This window comes from Chelonia mydas, chromosome 9 (genome assembly GCF_015237465.2).
Source record: "Chelonia mydas isolate rCheMyd1 chromosome 9, rCheMyd1.pri.v2, whole genome shotgun sequence".
NCBI lineage: Eukaryota > Metazoa > Chordata > Testudines > Cheloniidae > Chelonia > Chelonia mydas.
The window spans coordinates 21,243,811-21,269,123 of record NC_057855.1 but is presented as its reverse complement, the minus strand read 5'-3'; the positions used below and the strand labels follow the sequence as shown (position 1 = coordinate 21,269,123).

Below are 25,313 nucleotides of genomic sequence, written 5' to 3'. Positions count from 1 at the left end.
GTCTCTAAGGTGCCACAAGTCCTCCTTTTCTTTTCGCGAATACAGACTAACACGGCTGTTACTCTGAAACCTGTTTTGGCACAGTGGTGCTGGATCTACTTCAGTTAGAGGAGCCAACCATCCTGTAACAGTCCCCTTTTCTTGTTAGTGGCCATTTGTTATTGTAGAGCTTTACAGATTTTATGGCTAGTTTAAAAATATCTTCTCTTATATATATATGCAATATCCACCTTTATGATTAATAATGCAAATATCACGAGTGGTCTTCTAAGAAGACTGATCACTTTCAAAACTTAAAGAAGCACATTCACTCCACTCCCTGGCCTGATCCTAAATTAGGACATATTCTCCTCAATGGAGGAATGAGATATTACTACTCTGTATTAATCAAAGTCTGAGATCATGTTCTAATTTAATCAAAGAGTGAAGAATAACCTTTACTAGCAAACGCAGGCATAATCATCAAATGACTGATAACTGAGGGTCAATGGTGTCATGTCTTATAAGAAATATAAGAGATGTTTCAGCAGAAGATTTTACTTATTATTAACCTTTACAATCTAACTGGGAAGAAATATTTCTTAGCAAGAATTGTTTAATGCCCATAGCATGCATTTGAATCTTCATGGATTTATGAACCAGTATTCAATTATCTTTTTAATTCTTTCCTCACGTACTGTACTTCATCATTTTACAGCTACAAAGCACCATAAAATTATTCAGGACCCTGACACTTCAGAGAGACCTATTGTTTCAGGTGTATGAGAAGACTTACTCTTAGAGCCCATTTCATGTTTCATAAATTTTTATATCAAACATTTGTACCTGATTTGCCTTCCTATATGATTGGCATATCAAATTATTTTAAAGATAAATGAAATCCCTTTACTCTTCATCACTCTTGATGCAGCTTGATACAGCCACTGTTGAATATATCCCTTGAAGGTGACAAAGAGACCAAAGAACATTTTGAGGAGAATTATCTAATATTTTTAGAAACTAAGGAATTTTGTTATTGGCCAACTGAGGAGTCCAGCAAATGTTCCCCTGCGTGAAAATATAGGGTTGAAGTCACCCCAGATAACACAATTTTCTTCCTATACATTACAGACAGATGCTTAAAGAGCAGTTTGTCCTGTTCTCTGAGATTCAGTGGTCTGTAACAGGATAGCCTTAATTTTACTAATAACAGTGTCTTTGATGTTTTGTATCACTCCTTCCTCTTTTCCCCATCCTCTTCTTATGGCACAAGTTGTAATCATCAATTTTAACATTCCAGTCATATGACTCTGTGATGGGGTGTTCTCCCCCGACTGCCCTGCAAGAGCTGAATTAGGCCAGATGGGCCTAATCAGCCAATTAAGCTGCAAAAAGGGGAGATTTAGGCTATGTACAGGTTGCTGATTAGGAGGAATCTCACCTGTGAGGGAAAAGGTGTGGGGCCTTCTATAAAGCCAGGAGGCTTGCACCAGTGCACAATTCCTGTCTTTGAAGTAAGAGAGAAAGCAAGAGAGAAGTAGCATAGTAGGAAGGATTCTGGGGTAAAAGTAGTAAGGTTGGTGTAGATACAGCCCTTCACTGCTCATGACAGGCCTCTGAACTGGAACCTAGAGTAGAGGGTGGGCCTTGGCTCCCTACTATCCATCGCAGAGCACTATTGCATAGGGTAGTGACTAGGAAGTCTGGCTGACTCATTACAGGAGTGACCTTGTCAGGGCAGTAGGTGTGAAGACTGCCTGATCCTGCTTGTGGACAGAGACTTTGGAAGACTCCCCCAAAAGGGAAATTAAAGTGTGACCTGGCCAGAGGACTGAGTCATAAAGCAGCTGTACTGTGACTCTGTATTACATTATATTTACAAAGGTACACTCACCAGAGGTGCCTTCTCCACCTTCAATGGCCGGGAGCCCGCCTTGGGAGGGTATTGGCTCCAGGGTGATAAACAGTTCCTGGCTGTTGGGGAGAACGGTTTCATCCTCCTCCTCCTCATCTTCCACATCCCCAAAATCCTCATCCCTGTTGCGTGAGACTCCCCCTTGCAGGAGTCCATGTACAAGGGTGGGGTAGTGGTAAGGGCACCACCTAGAATTGCATGCAGCTCATCATAGAAGTGGCATGTCTGACCCAGAGTGGCTGTTTGTCTCTTTGGATTTTTGGTAGGCTTGCCTAAGCTCCTTAAGTTTCACGCAGCACTTCTGTGGGTCCCTGTTATAGCCTCTGTCCTTCATGCCCTTGGAGATTATTTTCCAAATATTTTGCCATTTCGTCTTTTGGAACGGAGTTCTGATAGCATGGATTCGTCTCTCCATACAGCGATCAGATCCAGTACCTCCCGTTCAGTCCATGCTGGAGCTCTTTTGCAATTCTGGGACTGCATTGTCACCTGTGCTGATGACCTCGCCACACTGGCCAAACAGGAAATGAAATTCAAAAGTTCCTGGTGCTTTTCCTGTGTACCTGGCTAGTGCATCTGAGTTAAAAGTGCTGTCCAGAGCTGTCACAATGGAGCACTCTGGGATAGCTCCTGGAGGCCAATACCGTCGAATTGCATCCACGCTACCCCAAATTCGACCTGGTGATGTCGATTTCAGCGCTAATCCCCTCGTCGGGGAGAAGTACAGAAATCGATTTTAAGAGCCCTTTAAGTCAACAAAAATGGCTTCATTGTGTGGATGGGTGCAGGGTTAAATCGCTGCTAAATTCAGCCTAAACTCGTAGTGTAGACCAGGGCTGCGAGTGAGAGGAGAATACAACAACAGAAGATAGGGGGTGCTGAATCAGGTGGTGCTAATCCCTGGAATTGTCCAAAGGGGGCACCATCTAGCAATGAGTGATAATCCTGTGACAGACCTATATGCTAACCATATATTAGAGAGAGAAGGGCGGTGAGGTAATATCTTTTATTGTACCAACTTCTGTTGGTGAGAAAGAGGTGTTTACAAAGAGCTTTTCAGGTCTGGGAAATTAGTTGGGTTCTAAACAATTTTTTTGGTGGCCTCAGAATGCAGCCACCAACTCTTGCAGGTGGCTGCTTTGATAATTTTTCCTAAAATATTTAACTAACTTTAGGAAAAACAAATAAATATGCACATATACATGTCCAAATCATTGTAATTTATTTATGTAAGGGTGTGTTTTTTTAAACTCAATACAAATAATGTATAGCTGTCTCTATCCTTTACTGGACCAAAACCGAATAGAAACAAAAATAAAGTGTTTTGCATGTTCTTGTCTTTTGTTGTTGTTTCTCTTGCTTGTTTTGTTTGCTTTAAGACTTGCTAGCTAGTAAGTCTGCTGCTCTGAAAAGTGATATTTGTATGTTTGTTAATATCATTTTTCACAGCAGCAGACTTGCTAGCTAGCTGGGAGATAGTGAAAAGTGATATTAACAAACATACAAATATCACTTTTCACAGCAAATTTACAAAGCCCTGGCAAGCTGGGAGACAAATTAAGCCCTGGATGGGGAGGTGGGTAGCAAGGCATGGGGTGCTGGAGGAGGTAGTGGGGCCAGGGGCAATGGGTTGGGAGAGGCAGTGGCCCTGGGGTCAGCCACACTAGCCACTGCAGAAGTAATGGAGGTCATGGAAACCATGACTTCCGTGACCTCCATGACAGACATGGAGCCCTACCCATAGGTGATATGATATTTTTGTCTTTTATTGTTTTCCTATGTGAGTTCATTTGAGAGCATTGTGATTGTCTGGTTTTGCCCACAGAGTGGCTGTTGGGGCATCTAGTGAACTGGATAAAGTATGACACATATTGTGATAGGCATGTATCCAACCTGTGGCTCTTGAAAGGTGGGCTGTGGTGGTGGGTGTTGATTATTGTAACAGTAGAGGTATGTCTGCAGGTTTTTCATCTGTTGTTCTGGTAGGGTCTGGTGCCACTTTGAGCTGGTGTCTCCTAGACTCTAGAGCTTGCTTCTGATGAGGTGGAGGGGTTGTTTGAAAGCCAAAAGAGGGGATTCAGGAAAGATTTCTTTCAGGATAGGGTCCCCATTGAATATGGGCTTTAGTTGTCCAATGATATCGTGTATGGGTTCCAGTGTGGGGTGGTAGGTGACAACTAGAGGTGTGCAGTTGGAGGGGGTTTTAAAAGATAGTGGTTCACCCACTTTCTCTCAACCTGGGATCAACATGGCTACAACAACAATGCATACAACCATATCACATGTTTTCATATGACCATTTCCAACTCCTTGTTTAATACCTCGGCTCCTATCATTAGTATACAGACAATTTAAAAATGTATTCTTTACATGCCCATGCTTGGATTCCTCTCATGCATGACACCATGAGGCTGTTTTATATATTTGTATGTTTGTACGATGGTTGCCCCATTACCACCATGCTCCTATGTTGTTTAGAGCAGCGTTTTTCAAATGTGGACACCAGTGGCTTTTTTTGTGGGCACAACAGCTTTCTGGGAGGTGACTGAGTGTAAGGGGGGAGCAAAGCAGTGGCCCCCTCCCCTCCCTGTTGATCCTGGATGTACTGCCTTGGAGTTTGTTGGTATTATACCAATAAAATAAAAACCAGCAGGATCTTATTAAAGGGAAAAAGGCAAAATACCACATTTATTGTGAATACAGAAAGAATCATAGTAAGCAGTTAGTTATAGCTATAACATTCCATTCAATCTCATATTTATTCACACATTCATTCATACAAACACACACACAGGTTCTGCAAGGTTGTTATCATAGTTACCAGCCTTAGAGTTGCTCATGCCAAGCCACTGGCCAGGTGGCCTGGACATGAGGAGGGAGCAGGGTCTTGTCAGATGCTCATCTGATGCTCCTGGAAGTTGGTTTGCAGAATCAGACCCCAAAGTTCTCACTTTTTAGAGTCTATTTTTATAGGAATTTCTTCCTATGCCAGTCTATGGGAATTGCTTCATCATGCTGTTGCTGAATCAATCAGCAGACAGCACATTCCTGACGGCTCCATGCTGCTAGATGTTATCTTGTTCTTTGGTTCTCCCTTTCTTGAGGCTGTTGGGTGGATTCCAGTCTGCCCTCCAGAGGTCCTCTGGTTATTTCCACTTGACGCCTTCTTCAGCCGATGGACACTGGATCCTTAGGCTGGCACCTCCCTCATCATTCAGTTATTATCCACACCAAGCATCCATCCACATACATCCTCTATCTCTATTTTAATCACAATTGTTAATACAACAAAAGGGCGGGGAGTCTCTGGGTGCTGTTTCTGTTGTTAGAGTATTGCTTTGAGTCTCTCTCTCTGTGAATTGCTTTGAGAACAGACTCTGTCTTAGAATGTACTAACACAATTAGCAGCTTGCAAGTTTCACACATAGAGGGAGAGAAACATTACCAAAAACCAAGAGACCTCTTAATTAGTAATACCCTGGAATTTAAACTATGGGGAATCAAACTCATTTGTGATTTTAATACAGAACTTCTTTAATATGATCCAACAGTTGGTACCACCAGCAGGGGTCGATACCCTACACCGCCTCAGGAGACACATGGGGCACAATGCTGGAGGAACCTTGGACTCCACAGGAGGCAGGAGAGTTCCAAACCCACCTTCCTGAGGGCCCCTACTGCATCCCTGGGCTCCCCCCCATTGCTAGTAGCCCCCACTGCCTCCCCACCCATCTCCCCCCATCCAGTTCTTCATTTGTGCTGGGGCTGAGCCACAGCACCTAATAGTGCAGACTTCACAGCAGACTTACTAGCTAGCAATAAATAAATTGCAATGATTTGGATGTGTACATGTGCTTATTTATTTTTTCTAAAGTTAATTAAGTGTATTAAGGAAAAAGTGTCAGAGCAGCGACCAGCAAGAGTTGGTGGCTGCACTCTGAGGCCATCAAAAAATGTCATGGGAACCATTGGTTTAGAGCCCTCCTGACTCTGACTAATCATCCAGGAGATTGGTACCCCAGCTGCTGACATGGAAGCCATCAGAACAATACAACCCCTTTTTCATAGAGCTGCCTCAGTGTTCCACAAAACCAAAACCTTCTCCCCTATGCTATTTACCTAATCAGCTGTTCACCTCCAGTATCTTTTGCCTTCTTTCTTCTCTGGATATTCATCTGGATATTCCTCTCCTTCACCTCCCTTCCCAGATCACTGAAGTCTTTCAGGAACAGTGGAACACTGTAAAGTCCTTCTGTGGTTCCTTGCTGTTTTCCTTAGTTTTGAATAACCTAAATACTCTTGTCTTGGGAGGGGATTACCCTCACTATTCAGTCTAGTAATTGAAATGCTAACTTGCTGTCTTCCTCTTAAAGTGGTAAAGAGGAAAAGAGGCTTTACTTGATTTTATGGACAGTTTATGTTAAGGTGAGAAGATGGTGTTAAACTTCAGTTGGTTAGAATGGGATGCTTTAAAAAAAATCCCACCTCAAATCTCACATCTGCAGATTTGCAGCCCTTTGCTTGGGCTATGTCTATACTACGCAGCTTTTAGCAACATGGCTGTGATGCTACAGCCATGCTACCAAAAGGCGTGCAGCGTAGCCGCTGTTTGTCAACCATGTCAAGGTTCCTTCCCCACTCTGAACTCTAGGGTACAGATGTGGGGACCTGCATGAAAGATCCCCGAAGCTTATTCTTACCAGCTTAGGTTAAAAACTTCCCCAAGGTACAAACTTTGCTTTGTCCTTGAACCCTATGCTGCCACCACCAAGCGTGTTAAACAAAGAACAGGGAAAGAGACCACTTGGAGACGTCTTCCCCCCAAAATATTCCCCCAAGCCCTACATCCCCTTTCCTGGGGAAGGCTTGATAAAAATCCTCATCAATTTGCATAAGTGAACACAGACTCAAACCCTTGGATCTTAAGAACAATGAAAAAGCAATCAGGTTCTTAAAAGAATAATTTTAAATAAAGAAAAAGTAAAAGAATCACCTCTGTAAAATCAGGATGGTAAATACCTTACAGGGTAATAAGATTCAAAACATACAGAATCCCTCTAGGCAAAACCTTAAGTTACAAAAAGACACAAAAACAGGAACATACATTCCATTCAGCACAGCTATTTTACCACCCATTAAACAAAAGAAATCTAACATATTTCTGGCTAGATTACTTACTAATTTAACAGAAGTTCTGAAGAGCATTCCCGACCTGGTCCCGGCAAAAGCATCACACAGACAGACAGACAGACCCTTTGTTTCCCCCCACCCCACTCCAGCTTTGAAAGTATCTTGTCTCCTCATTGGTCATTTTGGTCAGGTGCCAGCGAGGTTATCTTAGCTTCTTAACCCTTTACAGATGAAAGGGTTTTGCCTCTGGCCAGGAGGGATTTTATAGCACTGGGGACAGAAAGGTGGTTACCCTTCCCTTTATATTTATGACAGTCAGCAAAAGAGAGCTCTCCTGCCGACAAACTTCCACCCCCAATGAGTGGCGTTAGCATTGTCATCAGGAGAGCGCTCCTGGTGACAAAGCACTGTTCACACTGGCACTTAGAATCATAGAATCATAGAATATCAGGGTTTGAAGGGACCTCAGGAGGTCATCTAGTCCAACCCTCTGCTCAAAGCAGGACCAATCCCCAACTAAATCATCCCAGCCAGGGCTTTGTCAAGCCTGACCTTAAAAACTTCTAAGGAAGGAGATTCCACCACCTCCCTAGGTAACGCATTCCAGTGTTTCACCACCCTCCTAGTGAAAAAGTTTTTCCTAATATCCAACCTAAACCTCCCCCACTGCAACTTGAGACCATTACTCCTTGTCCTGTCATCTTCTACCACTGAGAATAGTCTAGAACCATCCTCTTTGGAACCACCTCTCAGGCAGTTGAAAGCAGCTATCAAATCCCCCCTCATTCTTCTCTTCTGCAGACTAAACAATCCAAGTTCCCTCAGCCTCTCCTAATAAGTCATTTGTTCCAGACCCCTAATAATTTTTGTTGCCCTTCGCTGGACTCTCTCCAATTTTTCCACATCCTTCTTGTAGTGTGGGGCCCAAAACTGGACACAGTACTCCAGATGAGGCCTCACCAATGTCGAATAGAGGGGAACGATCACGTCCCTCGATCTGCTGGCTATGCCCCTACTTATACATCCCAAAATGCCATTGGCCTTCTTGGCAACAAGGGCACACTGTTGACTCATATCCAGCTTCTCGTCCACTGTAACCCCTATGTCCTTTTCCGCAGAACTGCTGCCAAGCCATTCGGTCCCTAGTCTGTAGCGGTGCATTGGATTCTTCCGTCCTAAGTGCAGGACCCTGCACTTATCCTTGTTGAACCTCATCAGATTTCTTTTGGCCCAATCCTCCAATTTGTCTAGGTCCCTCTGTATCCTATCCCTACCTGCCACCGTATCTACCCCTCCTCCTAGTTTAGTATCATCCGCAAATTTGCTGAGAGTGCAATCCACACCATCCTCCAGATCATTTATGAAGATATTGAACAAAACTGGCCCCAGGACCGACCCTTGGGGCACTCCACTTGATACTGGCTGCCATCTAGACATAGAGCCATTGATCACTACCTGTTGAGCCCGACAATCTAGCCAACTTTCTACCCACCTTATAGTGCATTCATCCAGCCCATACGTCTTTAGCTTGCTGACAAGAATACTGTGGGAGACCGTGTCAAAAGCTTTGCTAAAGTCAAGAAACAATACATCCACTGCTTTCCCTTCATCCACAGAACCAGTAATCTCATCATAGAAGGTGATTAGATTAGTCAGGCATGACCTTCCCTTGGTGAATCCATGCTGACTGTTCCTGATCACTTTCCTCTCGTGTAAGTGCTTCAGGATTGATTCCTTGAGGACCTGCTCCATGATTTTTCCGGGGACTGAGGTGAGGCTAACTGGCCTGTAATTCCCAGGATCCTCCTTCTTCCCTTTTTTAAAGATGGGCACTACATTAGCCTTTTTCCAGTCGTCCGGGACTTCCCCCGATCGCCATGAGTTTTCAAAGATAATGGCCAATGGCTCTGCAATCACAGCCGCCAACTCCTTTAGCACTCTCGGATGCAACACATCCAGCCCCATGGACTTGTGCACGTCCAGCTTTTCTAAATAGTCCCTAACCACTTCTTTCTCCACAGAGGGCTGGCCACCTACTACCTATGCTGTGTTGCCCAACGCAGCAGTCTGGGAGCTGACCTTGTTCGTGAAGACAGAGGCAAAAAAAGCATTGAGTACATTAGCTTTTTCCACATCCTCTGTCACTAGGTTGCCTCCCTCATTCAGTAAGGGGCCCACACTTTCCTTGGCTTTCTTCTTGTTGCCAACATACCTGAAGAAACCCTTCTTGTTACTCTTGACATCTCTTGCTAGCTGCAGCTCCAGGTGTGATTTGGCCCTCCTGATTTCATTCCTACATGCCCGAGCAACATTTTTATACTCTTCCCTGGTCATTTGTCCAATCTTCCATTTCTTGTAAGCTTCTTTTTTATGTTTAAGATCCGCAAGCCAAGATCTATTAAGCCAAGCTGGTCGCCTGCCATATTTACTATTCTTTTGACACATCGGGATGGTTTGTCCCTGTAACCTCAATAGAGATTCTTTGAAATACAGCCAGCTCTCCTGGACTCCTTTCCCGCTCATGTTATTCCTCCAGGGGATCCTACCCATCAGTTCCCTGAGGGAGTCGAAGTCTGCTTTCCTGAAGTCCAGGGTCCGTATTCTGCTGCTTACCTTTCTTCCCTGTGTCAGGATCCTGAACTCGACCAACTCATGGTGACTGCCTCCCAGATTCCCATCCACTTTTGCTTCCCCTACTAATTCTTCCCGGTTTGTGAGCAGCAGGTCAAGAAAAGCTCTCCCCCTAGTTGGCTCCTCCAGCACTTGCACCAGGAAATTGTCCCCTACATTTTCCAAAAACTTCCTGGATTATCTGTGCACCGCTATAGTGCTCTCCCAGCAGATATCAGGATGATTAAAGTCGCCCATGAGAACCAGGGCGTGTGATCTAGTAGCTTCTGCGAGTTGCCGGAAGAAAGCCTCATCCACCTCATCCCCCTGGTCCAGTGGTCTATAGCAGACTCCCACCACTACATCACACTTGTTGCTCACACTTCTAAACTTAATCCAGAGAAACTCAGGTTTTTCTGAAGTTTCATACCGGAGCTCTGAGCAGTCATACTGCTCCCTTACATACAGTGCTATTCCCCCTGCCTGTCCTTCCTGAACAGTTTATAACCATCCATGACAGTACTCCAGTCATGTGAGTTATCCCACCAAGTCTCTGTTATTCCAATCACATCATAATTCCTTGCCTTCACCAGGACCTCCAGTTCTCCCTGCTTGTTTCCAAGGCTTTGTGCATTTGTATATAGGCACTTGAGATAACCTGCTGATCGCCCTTCATTCTCAGTATGAGGTAGGAGCCCTCCCCTCACAGACGTTCCCGCCTATGCTTCCTCCCGGTATCCTGCTTGCCCACTTACCTCAGGGCTTTGGTCTCCTTCCCCCGGTGAACCTAGTTTAAAGCCCTCCTCACTAGGTTAGCCAGCCTGCTCGCAAAGATGCTCTTCCCTCTCTTCGTTAGGTGGAGCCTGTCTCTGCCCAGCACTCCTCCTTCATGGAACACCATCCCATGGTCAAAGAATCCAAAGCCTTCTCTCTGACACCACCTGCGTAGCCATTTGTTGACTTCCACGATTCGACGGTCCCCACCCCGGCCTTTTCCTTCCACGGGGAGGATGGACGAGAACACCACTTGTGCCTCAAACTCCTTTATCCTTCTTCCCAGAGCCACGTAGTCCGCAGTGATCCGTTCAAGGTCATTCTTGGCAGTATCATTGGTGCCCACGTGGAGAAGCAGGAAGGGGTAGCGATCCGAGGGCTTGATGAGTCTTGGCAGTCTCTCAGTCACATTGCGAATCTTAGCCCCTGGCAAGCAGCAGATTTCTTTGTTTTCCCGGTCAGGGCGGCAGATAGATGACTCAGTCCCCCTGAGGAGAGAGTCCCCGACCACCACCACCCGCCTCCTTCTCTTGGGAGTGGTGGTCGTGGAACCCCCAATCTCAGGACATTGCATCTCATGCCTTCCAACCAGCGGAGTCTCCTTCTGCTTTCTCCCCCCAGATGTATCATCTGGTCCACTCTCCGCAATGGTACCTGTGGAGAGAACATGAAAATGGTTACTTACCTGTGTTTGCATTGCTGGTACCCGGACATTCCCCCTTCTTCTTCTGGAGGTCACATGTTGCCAAGCTTCTTCACTGGCCTCTTGGCTCCACTGTCCAACCTGCTCTAATCTTTAGAGCTTTGTGCCCGTAGAAGCATATCCTGACTTTTGTCCAGGAAATCCTCAGATTCTCATATGCAACTTGTTGTCAACAAAACTTTTGTCTTTTGCGTGGGTGTTTTTTAACACCTCTGAACGACAAGTTTTGTCTTTCACTTACCAGTGTAGACAAAACCTAGGATTCAGCTTTACAGGTAGTGTGATCTGGATTGGGAGTTGGGAGATGTGGGTTCTGCTCCTAGCTCTGTCACTGACCTGCCGGATGACCTTAGGCGAGTCACTTCACCTCTCTATGCTCCTGTTCCTCCTCTTAGGTTATGTCTACACTACGCACTAGGGGTGTGATACTCAAGCTAGCAGGAGTACAAATAGCAGTGTATCTGAGGTAGCATGGGTATTGGCAGGGGAAGCATAGCTGAGCTGTGCTGAGTACAAACCTGCCTGAAATAGGTGGGTACCTGAAACTCCTGTCTTGCAATGTAGACTTAGCCTAACTCTGTCAGTATTGTCTATTTAGAATGTAAGCTCTCTGTGGCAGAGACTGTTACTAATCTGAACAGTACCATGCACAATATGGCTCTGATCTCAGTTAGTGCTTCTAGGCACTATTGTAATGCAAAAAATAAATAAAACCACAATGGTTCTCAACTTTTCTGTGTTGACCCCAGGTTACAGTTTTTAAAAGTTTCAGGACCTACATCTAGCCATATTGACAAGGAAGGCAATGATGCCCTTCAACACCTGTTCCGAGCCCTTGTGTGGGTTGAGAACCTGTGACTTAGAAGGCTATTTGAGAGAAAAGTGAATGATGCATAATACAGTTCAGCAGCATGACAGAAAAATTATGCCTGATAGGGCTAGTTTAATCTTTATTTTCTTGTTTTTTAACATCAATTATGTGAAGCTGTGTGACTGACACCAGAACTAGCAGGACAAGTTATTTCTAATGATTAAATATTTGATTAAAGAAAATGAGTGCACAAGCATTAAGATCAGTGTAAACAACGGTTAGACAGTTAACAGGAACACAGGAAGGCATAAATAGAACTGTTACAAGCACACATACATACATTTAATCAGGTCTCAGTGGCTATCTTATAACAACCCTGTACAGTATTATGCTTTCTATTCCTGTAGTAAGTGATCTTTCCATTTTAGTGTCTATGCTATTGATGTTTTACATTTGCAGATAACCTGGGGGGTCTTAGCTCGGAAGCTAAACAGTGCTGAGCCTGCAAACACTTCAGCACAGATGTAGCTTTACATGTGTTAGTAGTCCTGTTGACTTCAATAGGATTACTCAGGTGACTCAAGCTACGTCTATATCTACATTACAAGATAAGTGCCAGAGGGCCCCATCTACCAGAACACATGCTTGAAGTCACCATGACTATTCATGTGTTTAAGTGCTTTTTGGGATTGGGGACGTAATTTGTAGAAACTAAATAATTTAGTTCTACAGATTTCAGAATGTTTCCAAAGGGTGTGCCAGACTCCTAGCCCACTTCCAGTCTAGTTTGAATGTTAAGCATTAATTGGTTATGATTAGCTAAGAAATCCAAGTATATGAGAGAGAGCTTGGATTACCACAGCTTCCAAAATAGCTATGGTAAGATCTATGTTGAAAAGATGAGATTTATGTAACCCTTCGGCCAACTGCTTAATGGCAGCAAGAAGGGCCAGGTTCAATATATCTAGGGTTCCTATTGAAAAATAATAAAGAAGGTCTAGCTGCCACCCAGAAACCTGGGAAAATTAAAAGCACCTTCCCTGGGTGCTCTGAACAGACAGAACTTTCCCATCAGAAGCAGTCTAGGACTGTGTACAGACAATGAACTCTTTATTAGGTTAAAGGGAAATAGCCATAAACTTGGGGAAACCTGGAAGCAGAATAGATATTAAGATAGAGTAAAATACCTTTTTCTAGTAACTTTGACAGTAACTCCATCTAATTCCCTTCCCACTCAACAATGAGAATGTCCCTTGATGGCACCACCTCACCAATCCCACTCATATTTTGGATTAATGAGTAGCAGAAGTTCAGTTATCTCTTTGCAGGTCTGTCTCCAGACCAAAGGAGCTACTTGCCTGATCCCACCAGGAGGCACCACCATCCAGCTTAGCAATTGAGCTTTAGTAATGTGGTGGGTAGGCAGAGCCTTGCCAGAGTCCACTCAGCTCCTGTACTCTGCATCATCTCTTGCAGCAAAGTCCTCAATATGTATTATCTCTTGCAGTAAAGTTCCCATGGGCAGGAAATTAGGCATGCTTAGGACCTGTGATGTTGCACCCCATAATGCTTTATGGAAATATGGTTATGAGTGCAAATATGTCATAACTGGAATATGTTTTATGCTAGATATGCCATGTAACATATCTTTGAAAAGGTTATGTTCTACTGAATGTATTCATCCTATTCGTATGCATGTATCATTTTTATATCTGAAATTATGAGCATTGGCTCTATGCTTGTATTTAAAGTGTTTGCTGTAAAAAGCACCTAAGGCAGATTTGATCAACAGAGTGTGAAGGGGTTATTCAAGTAAATGGAAGTACTTGGCTAACAATGGACCTTGATAGACGCCAATCCACATCTGAGCTTGCCTGGGAATGTTTGGGCTAACGTGGGCAATGGCTCGGCCTGTAGAGAACTGAGTCATGCATCGACATGAGACTTGCCCATGTGACTCCAAAATTCCATCTTGTAGCTGTGATTCTACACAGGGGGCGAGAGGGGTTTCCACCCACAAGAGAGAGACTATATAAGCCCCTGGAAATCCCTCCATTTTGTCTTCAGCTGGCTCAAGAGATAGCCTCTCCACCCCAAAGAGATGCCTGAAAGAAACTGGAACAAAGGACAGTAACTACAGGGGTGTGAGTGATTGCTGGACCCAGACTAGGAAGGAGTCTAATCTGTCAAAGAAGCTTATTGGAACATCTCTGAGGGTGAGATTTACCTGCATTTAGTTTCTTACTGTATTAGGCTTAGACTTGCGTGTTTTATTTTGCTTGGTAATTCATTTTGTTCTGTCTGTTATTACTTGGAACCACTTAAATCCTACTTTTTATATTTAATAAAATAACTTTTTACTTACAAATTAACTCAGAGCAAGTATTAATACCTGGGGGAGCAAATAGCTGTGCATACCTCTATCGGTGCTATAGAGGGTGAACAATTTATGAGTTTACCCTGTATGAGCTTTATACAGAGTAAAATGGATTTATCTGGGGTCTGGATCCCATTGGGAACTCGGTATCTGGGTGTTGGAGACAGGAGCACTTCTTACGCTGTTTTCAGTTAATCCTGCAGTTTTTGGGGGACATGGTTCAGACCTGGGTCTGTATTTGTAATGGGCTAGCATGTCTAGCACAACCAGGCAGGGCACTGAAGTCCCAAGCTGCCAGGGAAAATGGACTCAGAGGTAGTCCCAGCACATCAGGTGGCAGTTCCCAACGGGGTTTCTGTGAACCAACCCATCACAGGACCCTTGAGCAGAATCCTGGCTGTTTGGAAACAGGCTTCTTACCACAAAGTAAGAACTATCGCTCTCTTTCTCTGGGAACCTATTACTTTCCAAAATTCAGTTTCCAGTTATGGTGACTCCCCAAATGTCACTAGAGGATTGTAGATAAGTAGCCTATGCAAATAAAGCTCTGTAAGGCAGCACTTTTCTTTTTTCATCAATGGATGGTGTTGAGAGCACTTTCCCTCTGAAGTTTCTGGCCACAGAGTTTCACTTATAACAAATGAAGTGTTAACAACTGGTGTGTGAAAGTAGTTCAGTCTGTTTTGACGTATACAAAAGGCACCATCAATTCATGGTTTGCCAAGTGATAATATTTTGTTGCCATGCAGGAGACAAATTAACTCACTGGCCAGCGGCAGCTCTTGTTGAGGGAGTGAGTGTCTGTGCTGCTCACCAGTGACTCCTCCTTTAACATTGGCATCCTGTGGCACTGACAAGCTACAGAGACTCCTGTCCAATTTACATGGGTTGTAGAAATGGTATATAGCTGTAACATGGGATTTTTATGGTAAAGCTGTGAAGGTAAAATTAGAGTTAACTGGAAAGTTTCTCAGTTTTATAGATGACTTCTCATTCTCCCTGTAGGAAGGTAACAGATTCATGTCAAGTTAATAAATGAGTCTCCTTGAAAAGCTAAAGAGATTAAAATGTACATGAGTTAGTGTGCCTTTTTGTTTCATAGCTTTATATAAATTCCCCAGAGGCATTTGATTACCACAGTCTTAAATTTTTATTTGACTATTCAAAACTAGTTTTCTACTTCTTATTCTATAGAATTAGTGAAACTAGGACAGATGTAGTAAAATATCTGGATAAAGAATCAGCTTAAGCTCCATATATAAAGGAAAATACTGAACTTTTGCTACATTCAGTTGAAGAGAAAAAGCAACACTACAGATTATATTGGTAGTGCAGACATGCAGAGGACTTGTTGAAAGTTGCTGGTAGAAAACTTATGAAGATAAAGAAAACCCTTCTCAAATTCTCATTCTGAATGAGTCTTTCTTCCTATCTTAATCATTACAAGAATAAAATATGAAGGAAGCCTCCCTTCTCTGTAAAATGTTAGTGATTATTATAAATGGACAGCATTGACTTTTGTTGAGGAAAACTCTTTGAAAAGTATTGAGCTGACACACTGGAGAGGAGCAAGCTGTCCCATCTTTTAAGCAGTAATTAATGTAGGGGTGTAGTATATTCTACTTCTGAAGAGTTATTATTCTGCTTTTTTGTTTTCAGAATCATAAAGACATAAGTAGGATTTGAAATATAAGCACACAAGGAATCTACAAGTTTGGCAGACTTAGGATATTTCAATGAATGAATGATTTTCCAGCTTCTACGCCTTCATTTGAAAAAAATCACTTCCTCTACTTTCTGCTTGTGAAGACTGATTACAGAGTGTGAACTAATGCAGTACAGTATAACTAATATAATAGAGTCTCTTCACTGCAGAATAAATAATGCAGTATATCCAACCATCAATTATCCAAAAGCCCCTGTCATCTACATGGTCAGAAAAGTATGGCCTGGACAATGGAAGTAGCCAACTGGCTCATCTCAATGAGGAAAAGGGAGTGGCAGGAAAAGGACATGACCTAGATTAAGCCTTTTTTTACACCTAAGGGCTTCTGCATAGAAATCTGTACCAGATAGAGTAGTCGGGAGGAGGAAAGAGTGCTTCAGGCAGCTTCAACCTCTCCTCCTGGTTCCTCCCATCATCGCTTCTGAACTCAGCAGGCCTTAGCCCAGGCCACAGGGATAGAGGCTCTGCAGGCTTTAAATAAAGAGTCCAAAGCCTTGATTATCCAAAGTTTGCATTGTCTTGCCTTTCTGAGTCTGCCTCCAGAAGGACTAAAAAGCATCACAGGGAGGTGTGAACTCCTTCATTTGTCTCAGAAGGGCATCAACTTTGAAACCTTATTACTACTATTTAAATATTAATATTTCAGAAACATCCTGCTAATGTGCTTATCTATGGTAGCTACCTGAACCAGTGATGCCCTAATGCTCTCTTACTTAAATCAGCAGTTCTCAAACATTTTCATAGGGTGAGCCATGCTGTAATAGAGTGACTCATGGACCACTTACACTCTCATTCATAATGGCACAGATCATCTCCCTTCCCATTTGTGACTGCTTAGCAATCCTGTATATGAAATGGTAAGATTATCAAAATATCTAGTAATTTTAGACTGTCGTTAAAGTGATTCCCCCCACTTTTTGAAAAAAGTTAATCACACTATTTTTGCAGAAATAGAGGTCGGGATCAGTGACTAAGAAGGAAAATATTAATAATCTCTTCCATTTGACAAGAGAGAGAAACAATTGGGACTATTTAGAAAAGAGAGGAATCAGAGGTGACATGATAGAGCTATACTAAATTATACATAAAATAGATAAAGCACATGTGAACAAGCGATAGCCAATGAAATTTAATGGCAAAAAAAAAGTCTAAAAGGAAATACATTTTAATATTGCATATAATTAACGTGTGGAAATCAATAACAGAAGATATCAAGACCAAGAATTTAGTAGGATTCAGAAAAAGACTGTACATTTATATGGCTAACAGGAACAGCCACATTTAAATTAGATAGGATGAAAAATATTTTGTGGCCACTTCATTTCAACTGAAAAAAAATCGGGAGCACAGTTTTTCAGCAAGGGATAGATTCTGTGTCAAATTCTTCGACCACAGAATTGTGGAATGAATGGGACTTGGAGCTTTAGTCTGAGGCTTGATTCATGTTAATAAAGTACTTGGGGGTTGTCTGAGGACTATTCTATTCCTTGGTACTAGGGAAATACTTCTATAACACCTGTTCTTCCAATAATTCCTTGCCCTGCGAACTGGTATCTGAAAACTCTTCTACCCTAGGTTACTGGGAAGCTCCTTAAATTAAGGCAATGAGACTTGCTAGTGAGGCACATCAACTTTAGGCTGTGTTGTGCAATATGCATATTCACATAGCACTGACCACACTCCCAAAGTCCTTTCTTGGCAGTCACCAGGCTCACTGCAAAATCTGGGAGGGAATCATTGGAGCACTCCCTCCTGTAGTTGTTTCAAACTTCTGTTTAGGAATCTTGCAGGGATGTTCCCAGGACAATGCATCTGATATACATCAAAGCAGAGCTGGACACCTCTGCTCCTCCTGCACCCAGAAACAAAAAACGGATTGGATGTGAGGTTCTCTCTCTCTCTATTTTTTTTTTTTAATTTTTTTTAACACCATTAGTTTTAATGGGAAATTAAATCTTTGAGATGACTTCATTAGGTGACAATGTTCATTCATTATATTTAAGAGAGAGACCATAAAGTGTTGTCGGACTCAGAGCATAGAGAAAATGTTTTCATATTGCCACTTCAGCCAAGAGAGAGATGAGCACAGTCTGGGTCCATTTTTTTTTATAGAGGTCAAGGTTCATGCCAGAATAAATCCTGGTTTTAAGCTCTGCCCGCAGTGCAGCAAATAGAGGCAGTTACTGTACTGTTTTCAATGTCCCGGGGAATAAAGCAGAGACAGTATAGCGGCAACAGAAGGAGCAATAGCAGAAGCAGCATGGACAGCACACAGAGGAAGAGAATGAAGCTGTCACCTTCTCTCCTTCAATAACAGCTTGCTTGGCAAGTGTTATATCACTTTCCAGCGGAGGGATGCTCCTCCATTTGCTGCATAGATATTTTCTGTAACTTCTGTATGGCAAAAAATAAACACAAGACATAAAAATGATTTGTGTCTCTGCTTTGCAGTTTCACTGTGAAGAGGATAATCAGTGTTGTGGCAAGTGTAGAATCCTAAAGCATCCAATTTGAAAGGGCTGGTAGGAGTTGTTGATTGAGGTGAGACAACTGTAAAACAGGAGTACTATAATCCCTTAGTATTAGACATAACAGCAGCGTGTGGTGAATTAGCTTTCTCTTCAGTGCACAGATGACCCCTGTGTACTGGTCTTTTCCTTAACGTTGGAGTTGGAGTCTCACTAGGTCTCGCTGTGGGAACACATGCAATATAGTAGGTTCAGGGGGTCAAAGTAAAGGACACGATCCACTCCTGGTGCATACATCTACCTTTTACTGCTGTAAGCTGAAATCATTGTGTAAGTACAAATGAGTGTGACAGCAGAACCTGCAGGAGCCATCCTGCTTAAATAGGTTGGCTATAGCCAGCTGCATTGCTTTCAGGGCTCTGTCAGAAACCATGATTAATTACTTAAAAATCCTATAAAACTGCAGATCCCATAATTTATTAATGACTGTTACATAGTGTCACTGATGGACATGGCACAGTACAGGTGACTAACAAGGTAGTCATTTTGACGAAGTAGATGACATTTTAAGGGCCCTATCCTGAAACACTGGGAGTGTCCTTATTTCCCTTGGATATTTTACAAAACATCCCTTGGTGACTTTGTACATTCTGATGGCCCTTCACTTTCCTTAACCCCACTTCCTTTCTATCTCGTGTGCTCATTCCTGTAGTATCTAGGTGATAAAATCAACAACAGAATCCCAGTCTCTGAGAATGAACTGTCTCCTTTGCTCCTTTCCGGATTAGTTGTATTTCTGTAGATTGGCTGAATGACTTTCACTTTTGCAGGGAGGGTTGGATGCAACCCCCTCTAAGAGCTGTCAATGGCGCTCCCTAAGACAGCAAAAGTTATGCATTTCTGGAGAGTAATGCATGTCACTTTCCCTTCATTATCATTTGTAATTTGTAGGCCATATTTTGCTTTCAGATGCATGTGCAAGACTCCAAATATGTATAATTATTTAAGCTATTGTACGTTTTAGAGAGAGGTAGGTGGTGATTAGAACATGGTATAAATGTGTAAGTCCAAAATTGTGCTTTATTTAGAAAAAATTAGAAATCTTGTGGGGAGGAGATTTCAAAATGAAGACGTGGATAAAGCAGATTTAATGTTTGCTGACTGCTGTTGGCCTTGTAACTTGCCCATGTGGAAGGAGAAAAAAATGTGTTCCTTGGGTGAATGACTTTCTCCACTATTGTACCTTGACCTTCTTCCCCCTTCAGTTCACTCCCTTATGTTGATCCCAGGAGATGTGTGTAAACCCAAAAGCACCATTTTGCCAATTGGGGTTTCAGTGAAAGACGCTAAGTAGCATTTTGATTCTCAGGGAGTTAACAAATACGCAGTATCTGCTGGGCATCTGGATGCTAAATTTGCCAATATTGTAGGAAGGGGAACTGGACTGTACAATAAACTGAGGAGCACAGGGTGAACAATTGGGTCAAACTCTGTATAACTGCCAATGTTCATGCAATCTGAACCTCAGACACTGACAGTCTTAAGGATCTATGGCCCTGATCCTGCAAACATTTACACACACGTGTAATTTTATTGATATGAGTATTTTTATTGAAGTCAGTGGGACTACTCACATGAGCAAAGCTATTCACGTGCCTAAGTGTTTGCAATATTGGATCTGTGGGATTAGGTTTGGGGGGAAGGAAGAATCCACACTAAAATAACTGGAGAATCCTACAAGATTAAAAATTGATATTCTGAAAAATTTGGAAACAATATTAAAAAGCTCTGTTCATTTTAAATTTGTTCTAGTAAAAATAACTTCCTGCATCAGAGACAGAAAGAAAAGAGAAAAATTCCTGTCAGGCACACTTAAAATTTAGTTCCTTATAGTTAAAGCAATTTTAGAAGACAGATTTAATATCTTGTAGTGCTGTAATTCCTCTAGAGACTTGACTGTTATCGTCAGAGAATATGCTGAATGTTCTAAAATTTTTCTCTTTAAAACATCACTTATGAAAAGCAAGACCTATTTTTCTCATCTAGCACCTTTTTACTCATGACCTGACATAAGCAGAAAAAGAACGATGCTGCAGTTAGACTGTATTTGGCTTTTTCCTGTTATTTTTATGACTAATTTAGAAGTTGATCAATAACTATATTGCTATCTTAAAATAATGCTGTGAAAAAGTGGTATGTTGTAACTTTGGCAGAGCTTTTCTGAAACACCCATCTCTGTTAGCAGGTGTTAACCCTCCTCGGAAAGTGTTAAGTTGGTTTTGCTGACTCAGTGGTGCAGCTGGCTTGTTATTGCACCCAAAATAAAGATTTAAGAAGACACCTAGGGTTTGGACCAGACAGGTCCTGAGGGAAAAAGCCCTAGAAACAGCTAAAACCTCTAGAGACAATTTAGACTAAGACAAAGCACAGGGATAGCCAAACCTGAGAAGAATATTTATTTAGTCTGGAGTTTCATGTAATATTGTTTTTGGAACTGCCATTTTGTTACTATATCAGGCTGCAGGAGAGATGAGATTTTGTTTGCAGTGAGGCAAGGGATTCCACCCATTTCATATCAAAAAGATCTAAAATGGTCTATGTAAGGATAGTGGAAAGATTATAATCTGGGAAAGGGCCTCCTGTAACCAGAATCCATCTCTAGTTTAGGGAATTGATGAGTTTCCTTTATTTCTAGAGCAAATGTTCCAGCAATCAACCGGAACGTTTTCCGTAAGTATAGTGGCATTACTGCTCTAATAAGTGAAAGGTACGCATGCTGGAAGAGAGCATAAAGAAGAGCAACTATAGGCAGTCCTCTTGACAACAGTTTCAGAGATTTGTGTTCTTACTCTTCTGTAATTGTCACAAATGCAACACTTCCCTCCAAATTACTGTATGCAGTAGGAAGTATTTACTCAGAAAACTGCAGCAACATCAGGCTTCACAACTTGTTTCAAAAGCATGAAGGGACCTGAATTTGTAATCATTCTTTTTAGAAATTTCAACTTGTATTGTACACCCCACCATAAAGCACTCAGTGTGAGCTTTGTGACAAGATTTTGATGTGCACCAAGTGTCCCTTGGAAACAGATGAAGATGCAGTCTAAGCATAGCCAGACATCTTTAAGTATTCACAAATGCACCTCAATCACTAAAAGTGAAGCTATTAAAGATGTATGAGTGCAGTAGCACTGCCCTGAAATAGGAGTTGTAAGAAGAAATGTGTATCTTTAGCAGTGTTGATTTCTGCATTTCCACAAGAAGGAGGCAAAGTTGATTGCAAAATATATTTATTGCATATGCTATTTAGGAGTTTCAGAAGCTCTTGCTGTAGGGCTACAACTACACCACTGGCCTTTATATTATAAAAACTGCAACATATCCTTTCATCTTTAGAGACTAATGCAATTTTATTATTAGAATAGATTATGTACATCTTTATTAGCAGGATCAACACTTGTTCCTTTTTCAGATTGGCTACACAGTCAACTAGCTGTAGCATAGGATTTGGAGGCAAAGTGGCCTGAATTCTGTTTCTGACTCTGCAATTGGTTTGCTATGTGACCTTTAGCAAGTCACTTGACCTTTTAAAGTTCATTTTCTCTATCTGTAAAAAGGGGATAATACCAAAAAAAAAAAAAAGTGCAGTGTTTTGTGATTGGTGAAAGGTGCTATATAAGTGTAATATATTATAATTATACCTAACATTAGCTATTAACTTCCTGCTGTTTGGAAGCACACTTGCACACACACATCCCCACACACAGAGGGGACTTGCCTGATTTTCCTTGGGTTGTTATGTATATGCTGATCTTTTCAGAACTAGCTGGGCAAGTTTCCTCTTCCTTGGATACAACCTTGTAGATTATAAACAAATATGTTGAAGGGGGACTTTTCTGATGGAGTTGAGAGACAAGTGAAAGATATTGCCTTTGGGAAAAAAAAATTATTTGGTTTCTCCAGCATTGCTTGTCAGTTATATTATGTGTTTCTAGAAGCTCCATGATAAACTTTTCATCTAGGCTTATTATGGTTTGTAAATTGTTAGGTGAAGCAGTATACTTCTTAAAATTGGTAGTCAGATCCTACCATAAATTTACTAAGATCTTGGAAATCATTCCACATAATTTGTAGCAGAAATAACATACAGCTATCATCTTTCTTCACAAACCACCTTCACATACAACTTCTACTTGATAGTTTTTGCTGATAATAGTTTAAAATTGAATTTATTCTTTGGCAAATGGAAATCTTGCCCTGTTTCTTTTGGACAATGGTTAATGGGGAACCACTTACTAGCAATCAGCCTATTTGCTTATTTTATTTTTTAATTTTCATTAGACTCTAAGCCAGTATGATAATATGTAGTGTTGCTGCTATGATGCTTGTCATCAGGATTTTTAAATGATTCGTTCTCAGTAGCCTACATGAATGTGGTGAGACCTGTATGAACATCAAAGAAAGCAATAATCCTGAAAAGCTCATAATTAGTTAAACCTTGTAATTCCTAAATGATCTTATGCTGTCATTACCATGTTTTTCTTATGCCACTTGCTGCTTTCATGGGAGAGATTGTGAGGAATATGCAGCATGGGAAGTGTTACTTCTGTGTATATGTAAAATGACAAATAGAAGTGTGGGTACTGAAGAAGTAACTGTTATCTGCTCCTGGGCAGCTGGATGATGGTGGCTACCCCCAACCCCTGCTCCCTTTTATGTCTCTTCATCAACCCTGATAAACCCACCCATTTTCTTCCTGACAGTTAGTAACATGTGGAACCAGCTGTGGGGCACAGGTGATTAGAAAAGAAGAGAAAATTAGTTAACCGTTGCACAGCAGAGCTTGATCCATGTTCCTGAGGAGTGTGGGGCAAAGGTGTGAGGAAGGGAAATTGAATCTATGTATCATATTATAACAGCAAAACAAGATTAAATTAACCTATAGATTCACATCTGCCACTGACAGGTGAGGGATAAATCCAGGGCTTTCAAATGCTGCCTCCCCCAACACCAACTGCTTTGATTGCAGATGTCATAAATATAAAGGGAAGGATAAACACCTTTAAAATCCCTCCTGGCCAGGGTTAAGAAACTAGGATAACCTCATTAGCACCTGACCAAAATGACTAAGGAGAAGACAAGATACTTTCAAAGCTGGAGGGGGGGGGAGAAACAAAGGTTCTCTCTGTCTGTGGGTTGTTTTGCCAGGAACAGAAAAGGAATGGAGTCTTAGAACTTAGTAAGTAATCTAGCTAGATATGCGTTAGATTCTGTTTTGTTTAAATGGCTGATAAAATAAGCTGTGCTGAATGGAATGTATATTCCTGTTTTTGTGTCCTTTTGTAACTTAAGGTTTTGCCTAGAGGGATTCTCTATGTTTTGAATCTGATTACTCTGTAAGGTATTTACCATCCTGATTTTACAGAAGCAATTCTTTTTACTTTTTCTTCAATTAAAATTCTTCTTTTAAGAACCTGATTGCTTTTTTCATTGTTCTTAAGATCCAAGGGTTTGGGTCTGTGTTCACCTATGCAAATTGGTGAGGATTTTTATCAAGCCTTCACCAGAGAAGGGGGTGGATTTTGGAGGGGGGGGAAGACGTTTCCAAGTGGGCTCTTTCCCGGTTATATATTTATTAGACGCTTGGTGGTGGCAGCAATAAAGTCCAAGGGCAAAAGGTAAAATAGTTTGTACCTTGGGGAAGTTTTAACCTAAGCTGGTAAAAATAAGCTTAGGGGGTTTTTCATGCAGGTCCCCACATCTGTACCCTAGAGTTCAGAGTAGGGAAGGAACCTTGACAGCAGACTTCAGCCTATGTGTCCCATACAGCTGCATAGGACCCTGCACTTCCAGAAGCCTCACCTGCTACATGCCTACCCGTGGCACCCTCTGGCACAGCACCAGCATACTTCACCTCTGTGATTCCCCTCTGACCAGCTGGCTACAGCGAAGGTCAAAGCCCTGAATGACCCGATTTCCCCCCTCACCCTCCCAAGAGCGGAGGCGTTGTGGTTGGAGGGAGACTATGGAGTAACCAAAGGCTGGAGCAACATATGACCTCATGGGGGAACTCACAGATGGAGAGAGAGCTGGCTGCATGGGGCCTTGCAAAGCCTAGTGCTAGGCCTGAGATGCTGCTCTGTCTGCTGAAGGAGTGGTGGAGGGCAGGCTGGGGATGGGGATCAGTCACTCCATCAGGGGCGGACCCTATCTAGGGCCAGCCTGATGTTGGGTCGGGCAGGGCGTCTTCAGTCCTCTCTACTGCGAGGCGCCCGGCTGCTCCCCAGACTACAGGCCCCAGCAGCCTTGGAGCTGGTTCCTGCCCATCGCAAGCCCACAGGCTGCTGGGGCGTGTAGGCGGCTGGTTCCCTCCGGGGCTCTGGAGGGGACGGAGCAGCCGAGCCGAGCCCCGCCCCGCCAGGCGCAAGAGGTGGGGGGCGCGAGGGGCAGGTACCTTCGCGCGGTGCTGCCGGTGCCATGGTTGCTGTAGACGTGCCGCTGCGTCCGCGGCCGGGCAGGCGTGAGGGCGAGGCGGGATGGCGCCCGGGTGCCCGCCTGAAGGAGCCGCTGCCCGGGTGAGCTCCAGGCAGGCAGCAGCCGGGGGGCGTGTCCCTCTTAGGACTCGTGCGGGTAGAGACCTTGCGCCGTTAGCCGGGGGCGCGGTTCGCCACCCGCTGCCCCGCGGGAGCCGCTCACCGGCCCTGCCCGGGTTGGTGCTACAGCCCCCGCGTGCGCTGATCTCCGCTCCCTTGCATCGGGCCGCCCGAGCCGCCTGCGGGTCGGGGAGCGCGGCAGACGGGGGGGCTGGGACCGTCGTCGA

General features: G+C 43.0%; 2 long non-coding RNA genes across 3 annotated transcripts in view; one reads left to right on the top strand and one right to left on the bottom strand.

The window, feature by feature from the left end:
* Positions 1-13: 13 nt before the first annotated feature.
* LOC122461640 lies at positions 14-25,083 on the bottom strand. Of its 2 annotated transcripts, none has more exons than XR_006283697.1 (3): positions 24,948-25,083; positions 14,938-18,419; positions 14-70 (listed from the first exon to the last, which is right to left on the bottom strand). It is a non-coding gene; the product is annotated as an uncharacterized LOC122461640 (long non-coding RNA). The 2 variants fall into 2 exon arrangements; XR_006283696.1 differs by lacking the exon at positions 24,948-25,083 and adding an exon at positions 24,569-24,858.
* LOC114020254 overlaps positions 24,938-25,313 on the top strand; it is a 29,413-nt gene continuing 29,037 nt past the window's right edge. Inside the window, exon 1 of the long non-coding RNA XR_006283698.1 lies at positions 24,938-25,068. This is a non-coding gene — a long non-coding RNA (uncharacterized LOC114020254). The remainder of the gene's footprint in view (positions 25,069-25,313) is intronic.